General features: G+C 39.9%; 1 protein-coding gene and 1 long non-coding RNA gene across 5 annotated transcripts in view; one reads left to right on the top strand and one right to left on the bottom strand.

Moving 5' to 3' along the window:
- LOC134932717 (uncharacterized) overlaps positions 1 to 6409 on the top strand; it is a 36260-nt gene extending 29851 nt beyond the window's left edge. The window contains exon 3 of the long non-coding RNA XR_010179459.1: positions 6281 to 6409. This is a non-coding gene — a long non-coding RNA (uncharacterized LOC134932717). The remainder of the gene's footprint in view (positions 1 to 6280) is intronic.
- The window catches only part of TAFA2 (TAFA chemokine like family member 2), a 479149-nt gene that overhangs the window by 156425 nt on the left and 301567 nt on the right, over positions 1 to 21157 (bottom strand). For all 4 annotated transcript variants that reach the window (XM_063927374.1, XM_063927373.1, XM_063927376.1 and 1 more), the window contains exon 2: positions 3280 to 3335. The gene's annotated coding sequence lies outside the window, so the exon portion shown is untranslated. The remainder of the gene's footprint in view (positions 1 to 3279; positions 3336 to 21157) is intronic.

Genomic DNA, 21157 nt, shown 5'->3' on the forward strand with positions numbered 1-21157 from the left:
AACCTAACGCTGTTGAAATTTGGTCAGACAAAAAGCAAGAGTGTGATCTCGAATTTTACATGTGCCAAAACATGGACAAAAGGAATACCTTTTCTAACTACCTACTGCTTTTTCCATTGGAAATGATTATATATTTGTTTATCACCAAGTATTTTAACTTTCAAGACAACAGTATATATTATATGTTTTAAAGTGTATTTATATTACATATAATTTAGGTAACACTTTTATTTGCACCTAAAATATCCACACCTATACTAAACAAACAAGGGTATTCTTGTTGCACCTGCAACATTACACTGTTGATATATACACCACCTTAGTAGTAGATCAAATGTTGACATTTCTCTTTGAGCATTTTTGTGGTTTCCAGAAAGTGTTACCCACAATCTGCTCATGATATTGGGCATCCGCACTGGGAGTCTCTAATTTAGACACATTTCCAGGTGTAGCCATATCCATACCCATCTTCCACTAAGATCCCAGGTCCAACCTGAGACAGACCCCTTTCACACTGCGGCTCCGACCCAGATTATTCCTGGTTTGGCAACATTTACACTGGGCAAGGTTGCAGCTTCTCTCTTCTGTATATGCTTTGAGACAATGTCATCTCCAGGCGCCAGGAAATCCAAATCTTCCCGGGATTGGGTCGAAACTGGAAAGGCTTTTTTTAATTATTATTATTATTATTAATAATAAATAAATAAAGTTTACTACAGTAAGTAGCCTTCACATGAAACAATATAGTTAAATCTTTACTATTTTTTTGTAAATTGAAACGTTATCACTCCAAACACATATTCATCTATGACCTTCAACAACAATAAAACTTTTGTTTTGTATCTAAACTAAGATTTATTTTCACCTGTTTTGTTCAGTATACTTTTTGGAACAAATTTTATTAAAAAATAAGTGCCTTTTTCATACAACTGCACAGATTCAACAAAAAGTATTGTATGATAATTTTGATTGAAGATTTCACATTTTTATTGAGTTTTACATTTACAGTAATACATTAGGTTCATTTAGATTTATAGTAAATTTTAATTTTACTACAGTGTACGGAAATATATTTTTTTAATATGGATATTTAAATCATATTGATATTAAAGGTTTCAGTAATATACACCAGTGTATTTCTACCTTTGTATCTGTCTTTGCCAGTATAACATTTTCAATACTTTCTTTTAACTTATAAGTGAAAAATAAGATTCTTAAATTAGGTTTGATAATAATTTTAATATTTTTTGGGGATTTGGTTTTGTGTTACTGGGTTACAGGTGTAGGCCCATGTTCTGTAGATAACACCTTGAAACTAATTTATTTAATATTTCTTTAGCAAATAATTAATTGAATAGGCAATAGTGGTTTATAAATGTTACTCTTTAATTTGGTGTACTGAATGGGTGGATCTATGTTTGGAGAGATAATTTGACAATTAAAAAAACAAAAACAAATAACTGTACTGGATTCCATCACTCTTATTGTATCAATGGAAGATAATTATCAATGTCAGTTGTTAAAGCAATATGACTTGTATTATGTTTTAACATTTTCTGATTTACCTCCACTGCTAGAAAAACCATTGACAGAACAAATAGCTCACATTTCCCACAAAGAAAAAAAAATGTTTTAACCATCTCAAGTGCACATCTCAGAGATCTGCAGGAAAACTGTACCACACTGAATGTGACACTGCGGTGAAACAGTGATTTCCCAAGAGTACTCTTGTGTGGGATAGATTTCAACAAAGTGCATGTTTCCCAATAGGAGAGGAAATGTGTTTTGATCCTATTCTGACTGATGCGCAACCTAGATATTGCAAGACTTGATCAACAGAAAAAGTCCAGGGCAAGCATTATGAAATAGAATCCAAACACACCCAACAACATCGCCAATAGCTGCACAAATCCAGCATAATAGATCAAGAAAATATAATAGATGGCAGGTGCTTTCGTAACAGTTACAATATCTTTAGTTATCTACATATATATTTTGCTTGAGCATTTGTTGACACAGAAGCTAATAAAGAAAAACAGTACATTTACGATATACTAAGAAACAATGTAAAAATACATTTGTAAAGGTACAGTATTTAAAAATCAAATTCTAAATCTCCAAAAGCGATCAATCCAAGTTTTAATGTAATAAATGTAAAAAATATTAATAAAGTGCAGGTAGATTATTAAGTCAAGCAAGAGAATGACATGTGGTAGAAAAGGGCTAACCTTAAAAAAATAATAACAAAAGGCAACAAATATTAATATTTAAGTTCTGAAACTTTAATATGTAAATTCACTTCAAAGAGTCTGTAAAAGTAATTTACTACGTGCTTTTGATATTTCCTCAACACATTGGGCTCATTGCACAGTGTGAGCCAGTCCCCTTTGGGAAGTGCCCCTCTGCCATGTTCTACATGGTCATTTGTGTGAAAATAAAGCCTATTAGCTATCAATTTTAAACAGGCTCTTATTTAATTGGAATCTTCTATTTGTACTTTGAAAATATTGCCCATTGAAACCTAAGTTACTGTATGTCTTCAGTCATGAAGGTAAGGCTATGTAGGGACTGTCTTCTATTAATGTGTCTCATTTGATCTTTAGAATGCTTTTAATATTACTATTTATTCATATCAAAATTAACTTTATGTATAAAGTGTGCTGGGATGATGCAAAATAGCACTGAATAAAAAAAAAAACATGCATTCTTAACATAGAAATACAGAATTTGACAGCAGATAAGAACCACTTGGACAATCTAGTAAGTCCTAAGCACATGTACATGCACACACTAAAGTTATTTAACATAACAATATATTTTAGAAAAATGGTACAAAACCATTGTACCCAGAGAAAACACACACAAGCACAGAGAGAATATAAAAACTCATTTTTAGGGCCATGCTGAGAATCAAACCCATGGCCTTTCTGCTGTGAGGCAGTGAGGCTAACCATTACACCATCCGTACAACCAACCTTGAGGATAAGTAATAGCATGATAGTTTTGTGGGGCAAAATGGTTCTGCCATCTTTGCTAAAGCCTCTTCTGTCTTAAGAAATGGGGCCATTGCACAGATATCTTTCAATTTCAATTCAGTCCAGGGTACAATGGTATCTTTTTGGGGATTATGAATTAAATTCTCAAGCTCTACTAATTGAAATGTTAGCTATAGTCTTTGTGTTTTCATATAATACACATAGAGGAAGTAAGCCATAGCCTAATCAATATCATTCTGCATTCCACACGTGACACAAGGTGACAAAGTTGCCATGAACTTACCTCCTTCATTCAAAATCCAGATTCCCCCCAGGCACACAAGAAAATGCTGTAAACATCTGCAAAAAAATGAGGTGTTGTTAGTTTATTTGTAAAACTATGACATGACATGTTTTCTTACTATCCCAGAATATTATCACAGCTTAAAAAAATGTATTAAGAAAATGTAAGAAATAATCATCAATGCAATTTCTAAGATCTTCATTATTTTTGACTTACAAAGTGAATGTATTTGTTTGCAAAACAGAAATAATCTGAATAATAGAGCACAAGTGAAAAATATGGCTCAAATAGGAACAAATGCTGTTTCTTGCATTTGAAATACACCCAAGGCAACTATATAATGTATTTCCAAGCAAAACAATTCAGTATCAAACTATTTTTCATGCCATATTATCACAGACATATCATAGTAAGATGCATATTTATCACTGTTTTCATTTTAAATGCATTTGTGATGTGATCATTTAATCCCCAATTTACAATGCTCTGATGCAATGTACAACCTGAATTTACTATTGTTGAGTCGATGGAAGAATCTTGTGGAAAAAGCCCTGTCCGGGCAAAGATTTAGGAGCAAAATGAATAAAGAATCCGTCTTAAAAAAAGAAAAAGTAGAAGAGTAGCTCATAGGCTACTATGGGCCAACCTCATCTGAAAATACTGTAGCATTAGCATCAGCATTCAAGACTGAGGGGTACATTTATGAAGTGATAGCTTTTGCAAGTTCCACTTTCTGAGGGTTGTATATAAAAATTGAAAGCGGCACATGCATTATGTGCAAAACCCAGTGTGTTTTGCCAGAGCCGTAACAAAACATTTTGGAGCCCTGGCCCAGAAAAAGCATTGGCACCTCCCATATTTTTCAAATAGGGACATAAGGCACCCAGTGAAAGCATTTGTCTTGCTATGATGCCTCTTCCCGCATGATATATATATATATATATATATATATATATATATATATATATACACAAATTCGTATTGCAGGCGGCACTCACGGTCTTATTTCAAATAAATGACCCGGACACTCCTGGGTTCAATACTGGTATTGAACCCAGGAGTGTCCGAGTCATTTATTTGAAATAAGACCGTGAGTGCCGCCTGCAATACGAATTTGTACATCACACAGAAGGAGGGCACCGGGCAAGATGCTTGTATTGTTTCTGTGGAGTGCCGAGTGAATTTGCTACTATATATATATATATATATATATATTTATTTATTTATTATCTAGGGTCTGGCACTCCACGCTTGCACAGTAACTGCCCCAGTTCCTTCACTATGTTAACCAAATCCATGCAGTGGTGTGGCACTCGGGCTGATAATAATCATGATAGAGGGCTGTGCCATGGACAGTTTAATGGCACCATCTTATGCGAATATTATGATGTTCATGGTTAAACAAGTATTTTCCTTTCAGATGATTACATTTCTTCACATATCCATCTTTTTTCTCAGTTTATAGATGACCTGTTTCTCATTTGGCAGGGAGACATAAACTTACTTTCTGATATAATATAACTGCATAATTTAATCCTATTAAATTCATGTATACTTTTAATAAAAATTCGATCAATTTCCCCGATGTGAATATTTCAATTGTGAACCAATCTATCATACCAGCCTTTATACAAAATAGTCCAATAGAAATAATTGTTGAAAGTCCAGAGTTGTCACCCCAAGTCTCTAATTAACGGTCTCCCATACTCGCAGATGATAAGGTTCTGCACATTAATAGCGATAAGAAATTGGCTGAATTACAAATTGATTCAGTTGTGGAGAAATTTATACAGCGAGGCTATAATAAAAAATGTTGGGGGTTTGTAAAAGGAAGGTATTGATGATGGATAAAATATCCCTCTTAGAGGGATCTAAGCACAATATCATCAAAACTAAGGGGTCTATTTACTAAGCCTTGGGCAGAGATAAAGTGAACATAAAGTACCAGCCAATCAGCTCCTAACTGCCATGTCACAGGCTTGGTTTGAAAAATGACAGTTAGGAGCTGATTGGCCGGTACTTTATCTCAGTCCACTTTATCTCCGTCCAAGGCTTTTTAAATAGACCCCTAAAAAACTCCCTTTGGTTAATACGTTAAACATTTCTTCTCTAGTAATTAATCAAACAGCAAAGAGACTTTGGCCTATCATAAACAGTGACACCAATCTGAATCTGGGGGGTCACGATCTGATGCCCTGCAATTTGTGTGGTCATAACTTGAAATATATATCAGTTAAAATGGTAGTCTCCAAACCAAATAGAGCTAAGACATCTTTCTTAATTCACACTAGGGTAGGCTGCTTTAAATGCCCTTGTGTAACTTGTCAATTTCTTCTAACAGTAAATATGTTTGTCCATTCCTGCACTGGGAAACCATTTCAAATCCAACATAATTTTACTTGTAATTCCACTTTTGTAGCATATCAAATCCTATGCCCTTGTGGCAAGTGTTACATAGTAAAACAGAAAGTAAATGTAAAGAATATATGGGTAATCACCGGCAGGCCATAAGACCAGCTACTGCCACGGGTTCGAGTGAGCAACCCTTTGCACGACACTTCTGTGATTTTAAACATCCCCTCACTAGTATGAGATATAGAATGATTGACACAGTACCACTAAAAATGAGAGAGGGTGATCTTTTAGTGCAATTATTAAGGTGTGAAGCACAGTGGATTCACTGAATACTCTTCAGCCTTTCGATAAATTAACTAGAATTGTTGCCGGTAATTTATACTTCAAACATATACAATGTTGTTGAGCATTGGATACTAAATGTTGCAGATGTTACATGTCTTTAGGTATAATGTATATTATATTTACAAACCTGTTACTATTTTGACTAATATTGTGGAAAAATATTTTTTTCTGATTTAGGAAGTATGCTTTTTTACTATGCAGTTATGATCTATGTGCATGCTAAATATTTTTTGAGTATACTATTTTGTGATATTTGGCGATATTTTTAATGGTGATTATTTGTTTTGTGTTAATCAATCAGCTGTACGGACTCTGGCTGAAGACGTCAACTTGCAGTGCAGCAAAGGGGTGGGTGTCCAGTTCCAATCCTGATGCTGACATTCACGGGTGGGGTTTTGCTTATATAAAGGTATGTGTATGTGTTTGTTGATATATCCTGATGACAATGTAAAATTAAAGATTGATTCGTTGACTGAAGCTACCCACCTCTATCGTGATTATTACCAGCCTGAGTGCCGCACCACTGCATGGATATACTGTATAAACCTCATATGGGCTCTTAAGACCCACTTCTTCACCAAACCCAGGCAAGTCTCCTCCTAACCCTCTGTTCCATGCTCACTGTCTAACCCAGGGGTGGACAATTATTTAAGCTGGGGGGCCACTTAACACTTCCCAGGGAATATTTGAGGGCCGCACACTCAGAATAAGCCCCTCTTTATTTATATATTGGCATTTTTCTGCTGTAACTCCATACACCCCCCCAGTGTATGTGTATATATATATATATATATATATATATATATGCACATACATACATGTATACATATATATATACACATACATACATATATACATGTATGTATGTATATATATATATATATATATATATATATATAAAATTGTTCATATATAACATTATTCACATCTTAATAATGGGGGCTGGCAAAAATAAACAGGAATGTCTAAAAAAAAAAATGAAACAGAAGGGCCTTAATTCAAGTACAGAAACCACTATACATAAGAAATAAAACTGCTTAAAGCAAAGAAACATCATCCAGTATATTAGCAGCTCCTCTCCCTATCTCTCTCTTTCCCTGAGCACAGTTACCAGCTCCTCTCCCTCCCTCCTTGGGCACAGTTACCAGCTTCTACCCCACTCCCGCCAGCACTTTTACCAGCTCCTTTCCCCCTCCCTCCTCCCCTACTACCTTGGGCACTTTTACCAGCTCCTTCTTCCCTCACCGAGCCCGCAAAGTGGCGAGTGCAGCAAGCCCACAAGGGGACTCTTTTACGCTCACCCTGCTGGTATCCTGGCGGCCAGGATGCTGCTGTCCATATATAGACAGCTGGCATCCCGGCCGACGGTAAATCACACAAATACACAAACACACATATATCACTGCATGGCACATGACAATTTAAAAATGCAGACTCTACTTTCTCAATGTTTTGAGGTCAACCACGCACTGTCATCAGGATAAATATACAAAGGTATATTGGTTTTTTAATATTGGGTGACGGTCGACCCCTGAAACTTTGGGAAAGTAACGTCTGGATGTAAAAATTCAGACGTGCCATGCAGTGATTATATATTCTACGTATATATATATATATATATATACAGTGATTCGCCTGTACAGGGGATTCCAAACTGGGATATTATGCTTATTTTGGCAACAGTACACAGGTGGATGAGTGCTGAACCATATATTTTTATTTATTTATTCCAAGTATGGCACTCAGCAGTCTATTTTCAAGCAAACTCACGTAGCCAGCTTCAGTGGCATTCCGGGCTTTAATTCCCCATTGTCAAGCGGCACATACAACAAACTTGGCTATGTGAATTTGCTTGAAGATAGATTGCTCAGTGCCATACTTGCAAATATGCATAGACACTGCGCCAAACTGCTTGAAACGGGATTGATATTTTTTATATATATATATATATATATATATATATACATACACACTGTATACACATACACACCTCTGTGCATATACGTAGAGAGCAATACACACAGAATACCCCTTCCCTCCACCCAAATAACAGAAAGCACAAAAGCACAGCAAGCAGGACAGTATGCAGAGCACCTCACCCGGCCATACTACCCCCCGACCCCTCTTCTCCCCGCACTATATATGCGACTTACTCTAGGCTGCTGCAGAGTCTGTGGGAGTGCCGGAGACAGTCTCCGCTACCCAGCACCTCACCCGGCTCAGTTACGAAGTACCGTGTGGAAGCTGTGTACTGCCATTGCCGCTCCGTACATGCGGCCAGCCTCTCAGTGCAGCCACATTTGAGATAAAATAAAATCGCCCCGCAGTTCTGCTGGATCAGCGGCCAGGTCCTTCCGTCCATGGCATCCAGCTATAGTACACCCAGCAGCAGAGCACACAGTGACCTGTTCTCTCCACACACAGCGGCAGCCATGGCTTGAAGCTGTTGTAGTGCAATGACAAGCAGCAGGTTGGGCCGTTTGTCATTGCTCAGTGGAGGGAGTCAGGGGGCTGGGAAGGATCAGTATTTTGCCCACCACTAGTCTAACCCATCTGTGTTACCCCTGTCTATTTGCCCCTCCCCTTTAGAATGTAAGCTCTCATGAGTAGAGCCCTCTTCCCTCATGTGCTTTTCCTTTTCTTTAATAATCTTCAACTGCATCAAATCCCACGGTTTTTGTCCACCCTGATACTTATTTCAGTGTCATCTGCTGATGTAGCTATGTTTATTTACCCTGTACTTGTCCTATATTGTCTTAACTGTAAGAAGTCACTGTTGTCTTAACTGTATGTACTCTGTAATTGGACACTATGGATCCCTTGTGGTGCCGTATAAATGGAGGAAGAGAGAAGAAGAAGAAGAAGAAGAAGAAGAAGAAGAAGAAGAAGAAGAAGAAGAAATCTATGTCTGTCTGTTTTTGCCCAGACTGATCTATTACTGTTGTTCTAATTGTATAGCGCAATGGAATATTCTGTGCTATATAAGAAACTGTCAATAAAATCCAAAGCTGCACACTCCTCAACCAAGCATGATGTAAAATATCAGATAAATATAAAGAAGTGCCCTCCATAAAAGGTAGGATAAAACCTGCCTACCGCAATATGAAATTTATTTCAGTGGCATTCACAATGAAGGATAAACAAATAGGTATACCAATGTTTCAATGTTGTATTTTCCAAACATGAAGTCCCTTATGAGAATGCTGAAAATATACAGCATTGAAACATTGGCATACCCATTTGTCTATGCTTCATTGCGAATGCCGCTGTAGAGGATTATATATATATATATATATATATATATATGTATATATATATATATATATATATATATATATACAAACAATACTATCTCTCTGTGCTATTTGAGTATAACTAATGTGGTGAGCTGGCGCCTGAGGGTTGAGTCAACACCCTGTGTTGCAAAAGGCACTTAAGATTCACACTTTTAAGAGTCAAAACATGGTGGCAACATGTTCCATCATAAAATTTATTATATATACATAAAAACAAGTTCAAAGTTCATGGTTCATTTGTAAAAGGAGTAATAAGTCGCTCCACACTTAGTGTATTTCTGTTTAAGATATCGAAGACAATAGTAGGTGAATCCGTACAGTCTCCTCTATTTCTTTAATATATATTCAGAGGTGAGCCAGCTCACCTATTGTTGTATATATATATATATATATATATATATATAGTAACATAGTCAAGCGGCACTCCTTCCCCAATGAAATAAACATTAACAGCCGGTGCCCTCCATAAAGAACCTGCACGGTTCCCCACACATGTATAGAAGTCGTCCGGCGGCACTCACGGCAATAAAGACAAACAGGCAGCTCCAATCAGCCAACGTTTCAATGTTATTTGTTCAACATTTTCGTCAGGGCATGCCCTGACGAAAATGTTGAACAAATAACATTGAAACGTTGGCTGATTGGAGCTGCCTGTTTGTCTTTATTGCCGTGAGTGCCGCCGGACGACTTATATATATATATATATATATATATATATATATATATATTATTTGGAAAATATTTGAGCCTCCATTACCCGCATTACCTGTGTTTACCAACTCCTGCTTCTTTAAATATCATTTGGATCATTGTAAATTACAAATAGAGAATATATACATCCAATAGTACATTAGTCAAATTCATCAGCCCATTTAGCATATATTGAAAATCAATGTATTAATATTGTGTTTTTATCCTGTAACTGTATATATGTGTTTTTGTTTTATACATGTCCCATGCCCAGAAGTTATTACAGTACAACATTTTTATTGATAAATAAATATATAATATCATCATTTATATGTATTTGTTTCTGTGTGTTCAGCACCACCTAGTTGTTATTTTCCTTTGATTTAGAGATGTGTTCTACTCTTAAATGACAGCATGAAAATTGCTACAAAGCCAAAGATGTTTTGATTTGTTTCTCACCGCAAGTGTAAGCTCAGGCCTTGGCTACCCTTTCCTTTTTATTCACACATTGTATCATGGGGTGAACATATGTTATTATTCTGTATTGTATTGTTTAGTATTTGTAAAAGAACATAAATTTAGTACATACTGTATCTACACTGTATACCATTGCATTGAACCAATATACCATCGTGTACCAAAACTTCCACTAAATTGGCATTTAATGCTCTGTGTCTAGCATTACAGATGTTAGCTTAAAATGTTCTTTATTTTGTTCATATAATGCTTTTCATTCTAACATCTTCATTCACCTGATATTCATTTTACTACTATGCAAGTGAACAAATGTAAAACCAAGTTATACTGGAGCAGAGCCATACTGCACTAATAAATTACAGGGACAGTACAGTGAGTGACTTAGCACTTGCAGGCAGGGCCATATTAACAATGGCATGGATGGAGCTCCAGCTCCAGGTCTGCACATAAAAATAGGCCCATCATAATTGCAGCATGAGGATAACCCGCCACACAGTCAGCCATAAATCATAAGTATTAAAATAGTTTTTCTAGTTTTCTCAGAAATGTATGCAACTTTTGTATTTTTGTGTACTTAGGGAAACAATGGAAATAGTGTAGGTGAAGTATACACCCACATGACTCTGACCCCACCCACACCCAGACACACACTGACACAGCTCTTCTGCGTCTCACAGTAGGCCCTTGAACATTTTCAGTTCCAAGCCCATGTGGCCCTTCATTCGGCCCTGCTTGCTGGTAGCTTTTTTTTACACGAATATCATGCAGCCATTTTCTGACTCATTCATAGAGCATGGCTCTCCTTTCCCACAGCATAAATCTTGTTAATCCATTGTCCTGCCATTCTTTGCTGTGGGACTGAATGTGGTGTAGGCAACAGAATCAGTAATGTACCATAATGTACAGCACACTGTGGGCCTAATTTAACAGCAGTTGCCAATGTGTGAGGACATACAATTAGCGATTATCGGTGCACTGTCCATAAAATGAGAAAAGAGTAAATGTGCATGCGCAAACTGCTTTTTGCATAAGAGAAAGCAGCAAAATGCAATAGCTACTACAGAACAAGAAATATGGGAAGTGTTCTGGGCATGACTATTGGCAGCATACGCAACTTCTGCATATGAGGGAGTGTAGTGGGTGTTACATTTTGCAAATTCTGAAGCCAAGCTTTAAAATCAGCACTCATTAGCAATGGTAGGTAAAGGGTCACGTGGATAATGTTACTAATAATAAACGCAGGACCAGAAGGACCGATGTTCCCATTACTAATTAGTGAAATACATGCAGGTGCACTGAATTCCTGAAGTGATTGAGCTTAACGCACTGCAATGAACATACTTGCTGTAGAAAGCATTCTCATGTGAAGGTTGTATGCAAATGTTTTTGTCTCCAGAACACAGTATGTTCACTGCACATTGTGTATGTTTTTTATATAGTTTGTGTAATCTATGATCAGTGATTATGGGGGACATTTACTAAGCAGTGATTAGAGCGGAGAACTGAGCCAGTGGAGAAGTTGCCCATGGCAACCAATCAGCACTGAAGTAACATCTATAATTTGCATAGTATTAAATTAAACAGAGCTGCTGATTGGTCAATGGGGCAACTTCTCCACTGGCTCACTTCTTCGCTCTTATCACTGCTGAGTAAATGTCCCCCTATGTTCCTTGTAATTACATTTTTGCAAAATTACCTCAAATATAACTTATGCACACCAGGTGGTATATTTACTAAAAGTCGATTTTGGGTCTATTTAGAATCGAACAGAATAGAACCAAGATTCCCACAAAATCAGCTACAGTGTTTCTGTTCTAAATAGCTCATTTACTATTTTGAGTTCCCTTTAAACATTTTCTAACATAAGAAAAAAGAAAACAAGAGAAACCACTTTTCGGGTGCACACTGGAACCTGAATAAAGTGTTAAAATCTTTTACCTTTTATTGATATGTATTAAAAAAATAAAATAAAATAAAAATCCTTTTAAACATTTCTCTGTGATGTGAGTTCTGTGAAAAGTTCTAAAAATGTTCTATTCATCAAAAATCAACCTCAAATCGACCCAAAATAGGCAAATTTATACAAAAGCATATCTATTGGCCAAAACAGATAACATGCACTGTATTACCCACAGACACCTTCATTCCTGGGCTAATTTGCATAGCCAATATTTAAAAAAAAATCACTGCTGTGCCTTTTAATGCATACTTGCCTACCTGACCCTCTCCATGAGGGAGAAAATGCTCTGTTCCTGGACTTTCCTGGTAATGTATGATTGCCATCACCTGTGGTGAGCTAGTTAATGGATAAGAAAGGTGTTTCACCACAGGTGATGGCAATCATACATTACCAGGAGAGTCCAGGAACAGAGCATTTTCTCCCTCATGGAGAGGGTCAGGTAGGCAAGTATGTTTTAATGTCATAATTTATACAGCCAGACAGGGATGTTTTAAGAGAGGAGGGGGCCTGAGTGCAGACTCTGGGCTGGCCCCCTCCTCTCCATGGTGCCATAGGCTCCGGCATTGTGCTGGAGTCTACTGTGCATGCGCAGGTCTCTGGAAACAAGGCACCTGCCATGGTCCAGAGGAAAATTTCCTATTGGGCATGCACGGTGGCCATTTTGGAAGTGATTTTTGCTGTGGCTGCAGCACTCAGTGTGCAGTATGTGTGGTACATACAAATTCAACTGAAAACCAAAATTGACTTTGAGTAAATATATCCCATATACCATATGTATGTTGTATTCCATGTGGCTGCATAGTTCTCACTAGCAATCACAGACATTCACATTGTTTGATAAAACAGTTAATCCTAACCAATTTAAAATAATTATTTTAATCACCATCCACGCTTTCAAAGTTTAATTGATTGATAAGTGATTAGTTCCCAGCAATATCTGGAACTGGGCATTTGGCTTGCAAAAGCATAGAATCGCTAGTACTGCATACTAGTGATGTGCACCGGACATTCTTCGGGTTTCGTGTTTTGGTTTTGGATTCGGTTACGCGGCCGTGTTTTGGATTCGGACGCGTTTTGGCAAAACCTCCCTGAAAATTTTTTGTCGGATTCGGGTGTGTTTTGGATTCGGGTGTTTTTTTTACAAAAAACCCTCAAAAACAGATTAAATCATAGAATTTGGGGGTCATTTTGATCCCATAGTATTATTAACCTCAATAACCATAATTTCCACTCATTTTCAGTCTATTCTGAACACCTCACACCTCACAAGAAGGTAATTCCAAGTTGATCGTAGCAGGAAATTTTTTAGCAGTTGGGCAAAACCATGTGCACTGCAGGTGTGTCAGATATAACATTTGCAGAGAGAGTTAGATTTGGGTGGGTTATTTTATTTCTGTGCAGGGTAAATACTAGAGATGAGCGGGTTCAGTTCCTCGGAATCCGAACCCCCCCGAACTTCAGCCTTTTTACACGGGTCCGAGGCAGACTCGGATCTTCCCGCCTTGCTCGGCTAATCCGAGCGCGCCCGAACGTCATCATCCCGCTGTCGGATTCTCGCGAGGCTCGGATTCTATCGCGAGACTCGGATTCTATATAAGGAGCTGCGCGTCGCCGCCATTTTCACACGTGCATTGAGATTGATAGGGAGAGGACGTGGCTGGCGTCCTCTCCGTTAGAATAGATAGAGACACTTGAGTTGATTACTTAGTAATTTTGGGGAGCATTAGGAGTACTCAGAGTGCAGAGTTTTGCTGATAGTTACTAGTGACTGACCATCACCAGTTTTATTTATTATTTAATATAATCCGTTCTCTGCCTGAAAAAAAACGATACACAGTCACATACCATATCTGTGCTCAGCCTCAGTGTGCTGCATGATAATATCATCTATATGTATATCTGACTGTGCTGAGTGCTCACTGCTCACACAGCTGAATTGTGGGGGAGACTGGGGTGCAGTTATAGCAGGAGTACAGTGCACACTTTTGCTGCCAGTGTGACTGACCAGTGACCACCAGTATATTGTCTGCCTGAAAAAGTTAAACACTCCTGTGGTGTTTTTTTTTTCAATTCTATAAACGCATTCTGCTGACAGTGTCCAGCAGGTCCGTCATTCATTATATTATATAAATATTTACCTGCAGTAGTGTTATATTTTTTTTGTTCATCTCTATCATCTTTATCATCTCTATATTAGCAGACGCAGTACAGTAGTCCACGGCTGTGGCTACCTCTGTGTCGTCAGTGCTCGTCCATAATTGTATACCTACCTGTGGTGGGGTTTTTTTTTCTATCTTCTTCATACTAGTAGTTTAGGAGTCTGCTGACAGTGTCCAGCAGGTCCGTCATTATATTATATATACCTGCAGTAGAGATATATATATATTTTTTATATCATTATCATCTCTATACTAGCAGACGCAGTACGGTAGTCCACGGCTGTAGCTACCTCTGTGTCGTCAGTGCTCGGCCATAATTGTATACCTACCTGTGGTGGGGGTTTTTTTCCTATCTTCTTCATACTAGTAGTTTAGGAGTCTGCTGACAGTGTCCAGCAGGTCCGTCATTATATTATATATACCTGCAGTAGTGATATATATATATTTTTTATATCATTATCATCTCTATACTAGCAGACGCAGTACGGTAGTCCACGGCTGTGGCTACCTCTGTGTCGTCAGTGCTCGTCCATAATTGTATACCTACCTGTGGTGGGGGTTTTTTTTCTATCTTCTTCATACTAGTAGTTTAGGAGTCTGCTGACAGTGTCCAGCAGGTCCGTCATTATATTATATATACCTGCAGTAGTGATATATATATATTTTTTATATCATTATCATCTCTATACTAGCAGACGCAGTACGGTAGTCCACGGCTGTAGCTACCTCTGTGTCGTCAGTGCTCGTCCATAATTGTATACCTACCTGTGGTGGGGTCTTTTTTTCTATCTTCTTCATACTAGTAGTTTAGGAGTCTGCTGACAGTGTCCAGCAGGTCCGTCATTATATTATATATACCTGCAGTAGTGATATATATATATTTTTTATATCATTATCATCTCTATACTAGCAGACGCAGTACGGTAGTCCACGGCTGTAGCTACCTCTGTGTCGTCAGTGCTCGTCCATAATTGTATACCTACCTGTGGTGGGGTTTTTTTTTCTATCTTCTTCATACTAGTAGTTTAGGAGTCTGCTGACAGTGTCCAGCAGGTCCGTCATTATATTATATATACCTGCAGTAGTGATATATATATTTTTTTTATATCATTATCATCTCTATACTAGCAGACGCAGTACGGTAGTCCACGGCTGTAGCTACCTCTGTGTCGTCAGTGCTCGGCCATAATTGTATACCTACCTGTGGTGGGGTTTTTTTTTCTATCTACTTCATACTAGTAGTTTAGGAGTCTGCTGACAGTGTCCAGCAGGTCCGTCATTATATTATATATACCTGCAGTAGAGATATATATATATTTTTTATATCATTATCATCTCTATACTAGCAGACGCAGTACGGTAGTCCACGGCTGTAGCTACCTCTGTGTCGTCAGTGCTCGGCCATAATTGTATACCTACCTGTGGTGGGGTTTTTTTTCCTATCTTCTTCATACTAGTAGTTTAGGAGTCTGCTGACAGTGTCCAGCAGGTCCGTCATTATATTATATATACCTGCAGTAGTGATATATATATATTTTTTATATCATTATCATCTCTATACTAGCAGATGCAGTACGGTAGTCCACGGCTGTGGCTACCTCTGTGTCGTCAGTGCTCGTCCATAATTGTATACCTACCTGTGGTGGGGTTTTTTTTTCTATCTTCTTCATACTAGTAGTTTAGGAGTCTGCTGACAGTGTCCAGCAGGTCCGTCATTATATTATATATACCTGCAGTAGTGATATATATATATTTTTTATATCATTATCATCTCTATACTAGCAGACGCAGTACAGTAGTCCACGGCTGTAGCTACCTCTGTGTCATCAGTGCTCGTCCATAATTGTATACCTACCTGTGGTGGGGGTTTTTTTTCTATCTTCTTCATACTAGTAGTTTAGGAGTCTGCTGACAGTGTCCAGCAGGTCCGTCATTATATTATATATACCTGCAGTAGTGATATATATATATTTTTTATATCATTATCATCTCTATACTAGCAGACGCAGTACGGTAGTCCACGGCTGTAGCTACCTCTGTGTCGTCAGTGCTCGTCCATAATTGTATACCTACCTGTGGTGGGGTTTTTTTTTCTATCTTCTTCATACTAGTAGTTTAGGAGTCTGCTGACAGTGTCCAGCAGGTCCGTCATTATATTATATATACCTGCAGTAGTGATATATATATATTTTTTATATCATTATCATCTCTATACTAGCAGACGCAGTACGGTAGTCCACGGCTGTAGCTACCTCTGTGTCGTCAGTGCTCGGCCATAATTGTATACCTACCTGTGGTGGGGTTTTTTTTCTATCTTCTTCATACTAGTAGTTTAGGAGTCTGCTGACAGTGTCCAGCAGGTCCGTCATTATATTATATATACCTGCAGTAGTGATATATATATATTTTTTATATCATTATCATCTCTATACTAGCAGATGCAGTACGGTAGTCCACGGCTGTAGCTACCTCTGTGTCGTCAGTCACTCGTCATCCATAAGTATACTAGTATCCATCCATCTCCATTGTTTACCTGAGGTGCCTTTTAGTTGTGCCTATTAAAATATGGAGTGTTGAGGTTCCAAAAATAGGGAAAGATCAAGATCCACTTCCACCTCGTGCTGAAGCTGCTGCCACTAGTCATGGCCGAGATGATGAAATTCCATCAACGTCGTCTGCCAAGGCCGATGCCCAATGTCATAGTACAGAGCATGTAAAATCCAAAACACAAAATATCAGTAAAAAAAGGACTCAAAAATCTAAAATAAAATCGTCGGAGGAGAAGCGTAAACTTGCCAATATACCATTTACCACACGGAGTGGCAAGGAACGGCTGAGGCCCTGGCCTATGTTCATGGCTAGTGGTTCAGCTTCACATGAGGATGGAAGCACTCAGCCTCTCGCTAGAAAAATGAAGACTTAAGCTGGCAAAAGCACAGCAAAGAACTGTGCGTTCTTCGAAATCACAAATCCACAAGGAGAGTCCAATTGTGTCGGTTGCGATGCCTGACCTTCCCAACACTGGACGTGAAGAGCATGCGCCTTCCACCATTTGCACGCCCCCTGCAAGTGCTGGAAGGAGCACCCGCAGTACAGTTCCTGATAGTCAGATTGAAGATGTCAGTGTTGAAGTACACCAGGATGAGGAGGATATGGGTGTTGCTGGCGCTGGGGAGGAAATTGACAAGGAGGATTCTGATGGTGAGGTGGTTTGTTTAAGTCTGGCACCCGGGGAGACACCTGTTGTCCGTGGGAGGAATATGGCCATTGACATGCCTGGTGAAAATACCAAAAAAATCAGCTCTTCGGTGTGGAAGTATTTCAACAGAAATGCGGACAACAGGTGTCAAGCCGTGTGTTGCCTTTGTCAAGCTGTAATAAGTAGGGGTAAGGATGTTAACCACCTCGGAACATCCTCCCTTATACGTCACCTGCAGCTCATTCATCATAAGTCAGTGACAAGTTCAAAAACTTTGGGCGACAGCGGAAGCAGTCCACTGACCAGTAAATCCCTTCCTCTTGTAACCAAGCTCACGCAAACCACCCCACCAACTCCCTCAGTGTCAATTTCCTCCTTCCCCAGGAATGCCAATAGTCCTGCAGGCCATGTCACTGGCAATTCTGACGAGTCCTCTCCTGCCTGGGATTCCTCCGATGCATCCTTGAGTGTAACGCCTACTGCTGCTGGCGCTGCTGTTGTTGCTGCTGGGAATCGATGGTCATCCCAGAGGGGAAGTCGTAAGACCACTTTTACTACTTCCACCAAGCAATTGACTGTCCAACAGTCCTTTGCGAGGAAGATGAAATATCACAGCAGTCATCCTGCTGCAAAGCGGATAACTGAGGCCTTGGCATCCTGGGCGGTGAGAAACGTGGTTCCGGTATCCATCATTACTGCAGAGCCAACTATAGACTTGTTTGAGGTACTGTGTCCCCTGTACCAAATACCATCTAGGTTCCATTTCTCTAGGCAGGCGATACCGAAAATGTACACAGACCTCAGAAAAAGACTCACCAGTGTCCTAAAAAATGCAGTTGTACCCAATGTCCACTTAACCACGGACATGTGGACAAGTGGAGCAGGGCAGACTCAGGACTATATGACTGTGACAGCCCACTGGGTAGATGTATTGACTCCCGCCGCAAGAACAGCAGCAGCGGCACCAGTAGCAGCATCTCGCAAACGCCAACTCGTTCCTAGGCAGGCTACGCTTTGTATCACCGCTTTCCAGAATACGCACACAGCTGAAAACCTCTTACGGCAACTGAGGAAGATCATCGCAGAATGGCTTACCCCAATTGGACTCTCCTGTGGATTTGTGGCATCGGACAACGCCAGCAATATTGTGTGTGCATTAAATATGGGCAAATTCCAGCACGTCCCATGTTTTGCACATACCTTGAATTTGGTGGTGCAGAATTATTTAAAAAACGAGAGGGGCGTGCAAGAGATGCTGTCGGTGGCCAGAAGAATTGCGGGACACTTTCGGCGTACAGGCACCACGTACAGAAGACTGGAGCAACACCAAAAACGCCTGAACCTGCCCTGCCATCATCTGAAGCAAGAAGTGGTAACGAGGTGGAATTCAACCCTCTATATGCTTCAGAGGTTGGAGGAGCAGCAAAAGGCCATTCAAGCCTATACAACTGACCACGATATAGGAGGTGGAATGCACCTGTCTCAAGCGCAGTGGAGAATGATTTCAACGTTGTGCAAGGTTCTGCAACCTTTTGAACTTGCCACACGTGAAGTCAGTTCAGACACTGCCAGCCTGAGTCAGGTCATTCCCCTCATCAGGCTTTTGCTGAAGAAGCTGGAGACATTGAAGGAGGAGCTAACACTGAGCGATTCCGCTAGGCATGTGGGATTTGTGGATGGAGCCCTTAATTCGCTTAACAAGGATTCACGGGTGGTCAATCTGTTGAAATCAGAGCACTACATTTTGGCCACCGTGCTCGATCCTAGATTTAAAACCTACGTTGTATCTCTCTTTCCGGCAGACACAAGTCTGCAGGGGTTCAAAGAACTGCTGGTGAGAAAATTGTCAAGTCAAGCGGAACGCGACCTGTCAACATCTCCTCCTTCACATTCTCCCGCAACTGGGGGTGCGAGGAAAAGGCTCAGAATTCCGAGCCCACCTGCTGGCGGTGATGCAGGGCAGTCTGGAGCGACTGCTGATGCTGACATCTGGTCCGGACTGAAGGACCTGACAACGATTACTGACATGTCGTCTACTGTCACTGCATATGATTCTCTCACCATTGAAAGAATGGTGGAGGATTATATGAGTGACCGCATCCAAGTAGGCACGTCAGACAGTCCGTACGTATACTGGCAGGAAAAAGAGGCAATTTGGAGGCCCTTGCACAAACTGGCTTTATTCTACCTAAGTTGCCCTCCCACAAGTGTGTACTCCGAAAGAGTGTTTAGTGCCGCCGCTCACCTTGTCAGCAATCGGCGTACGAGGTTACTTCCAGAAAATGTGGAGAAGATGATGTTCATTAAAATGAATTATAATCAATTCCTCCATGGAGACATTCACCAGCAGCAATTGCCTCCACAAAGTACACAGGGAGCTGTGATGGTGGATTCCAGTGGGGACGAATTGATAATCTGTGAGGAGGGGGATGTACACGGTGATGAATCGGAGGATGATGATGAGGTGGACATCTTGCCTCTGTAGAGCCAGTTTGTGCAAGGAGAGATTAATTGCTTCTTTTTTGGTGGGGGTCCAAACCAACCCGTCATTTCAGTCACAGTCGTGTGGCAGACCCTGTCACTGAAATGATGGGTTGGTTAAAGTGTGCATGTCCTGTTTATACAACATAAGGGTGGGTGGGAGGGCCCAAGGACAATTCCATCTTGCACCTCTTTTTTCTTTCATTTTTCTTTGCGTCATGTGCTGTTTGGGGAGTGTTTTTTGGAAGGGCCATCCTGCGTGACACTGCAGTGCCACTCCTAGATGGGCCAGGTGTTGGTGTCGGCCACAAGGGTCGCTTATCTTAGTCACACAGCTACCTCACTGCGCCTCTTTTTTTTCTTCTTTGCGTCATGTGCTGTTTGGGGAGTGTTTTTTGGAAGGGCCATCCTGCGTGACACTGCAGTGCCACTCCTAGATGGGCCAGGTGTTTGTGTCAGCCACTAGGGTCACTTATCTTAGTCACACAGCTACCTCATTGCGCCTCTTTTTTTTCTTCTTTGCGTCATGTGCTGTTTGGGGAGTATTTTTTGGAAGGGCCATCCGGCCTGACACTGCAGTGCCACTCCTAGATGGGCCAGGTGTTTGTGTCGGCCACTAGGGTCGCTTAGCTTAGCCATCCAGTGACCTTGGTGTACCTCTTTTTTTCTTTGCATCATGTCTGCCACACAACTGTGACTGAAATGACTGGTTGGTTTGGGCCCCCACCAAAAAAGAAGCAATCAATCTGTCCTTGCACAAACTGGCTCTACAGAGGCAAGATGTCCACCTCCTCCTCATCGTCCGATTCCTCGCCCCTTTCACTGTGTACAGCCCCCTCCTCACAGATTATTAATTCGTCCCCACTGGAATCCACCATCTCAGGTCCCTGTGTACTTTCTGGAGGCAATTGCTGGT

Source organism: Pseudophryne corroboree, chromosome 6 (assembly GCF_028390025.1).
Source record: "Pseudophryne corroboree isolate aPseCor3 chromosome 6, aPseCor3.hap2, whole genome shotgun sequence".
In the NCBI taxonomy this organism is placed as follows: domain Eukaryota; kingdom Metazoa; phylum Chordata; class Amphibia; order Anura; family Myobatrachidae; genus Pseudophryne; species Pseudophryne corroboree.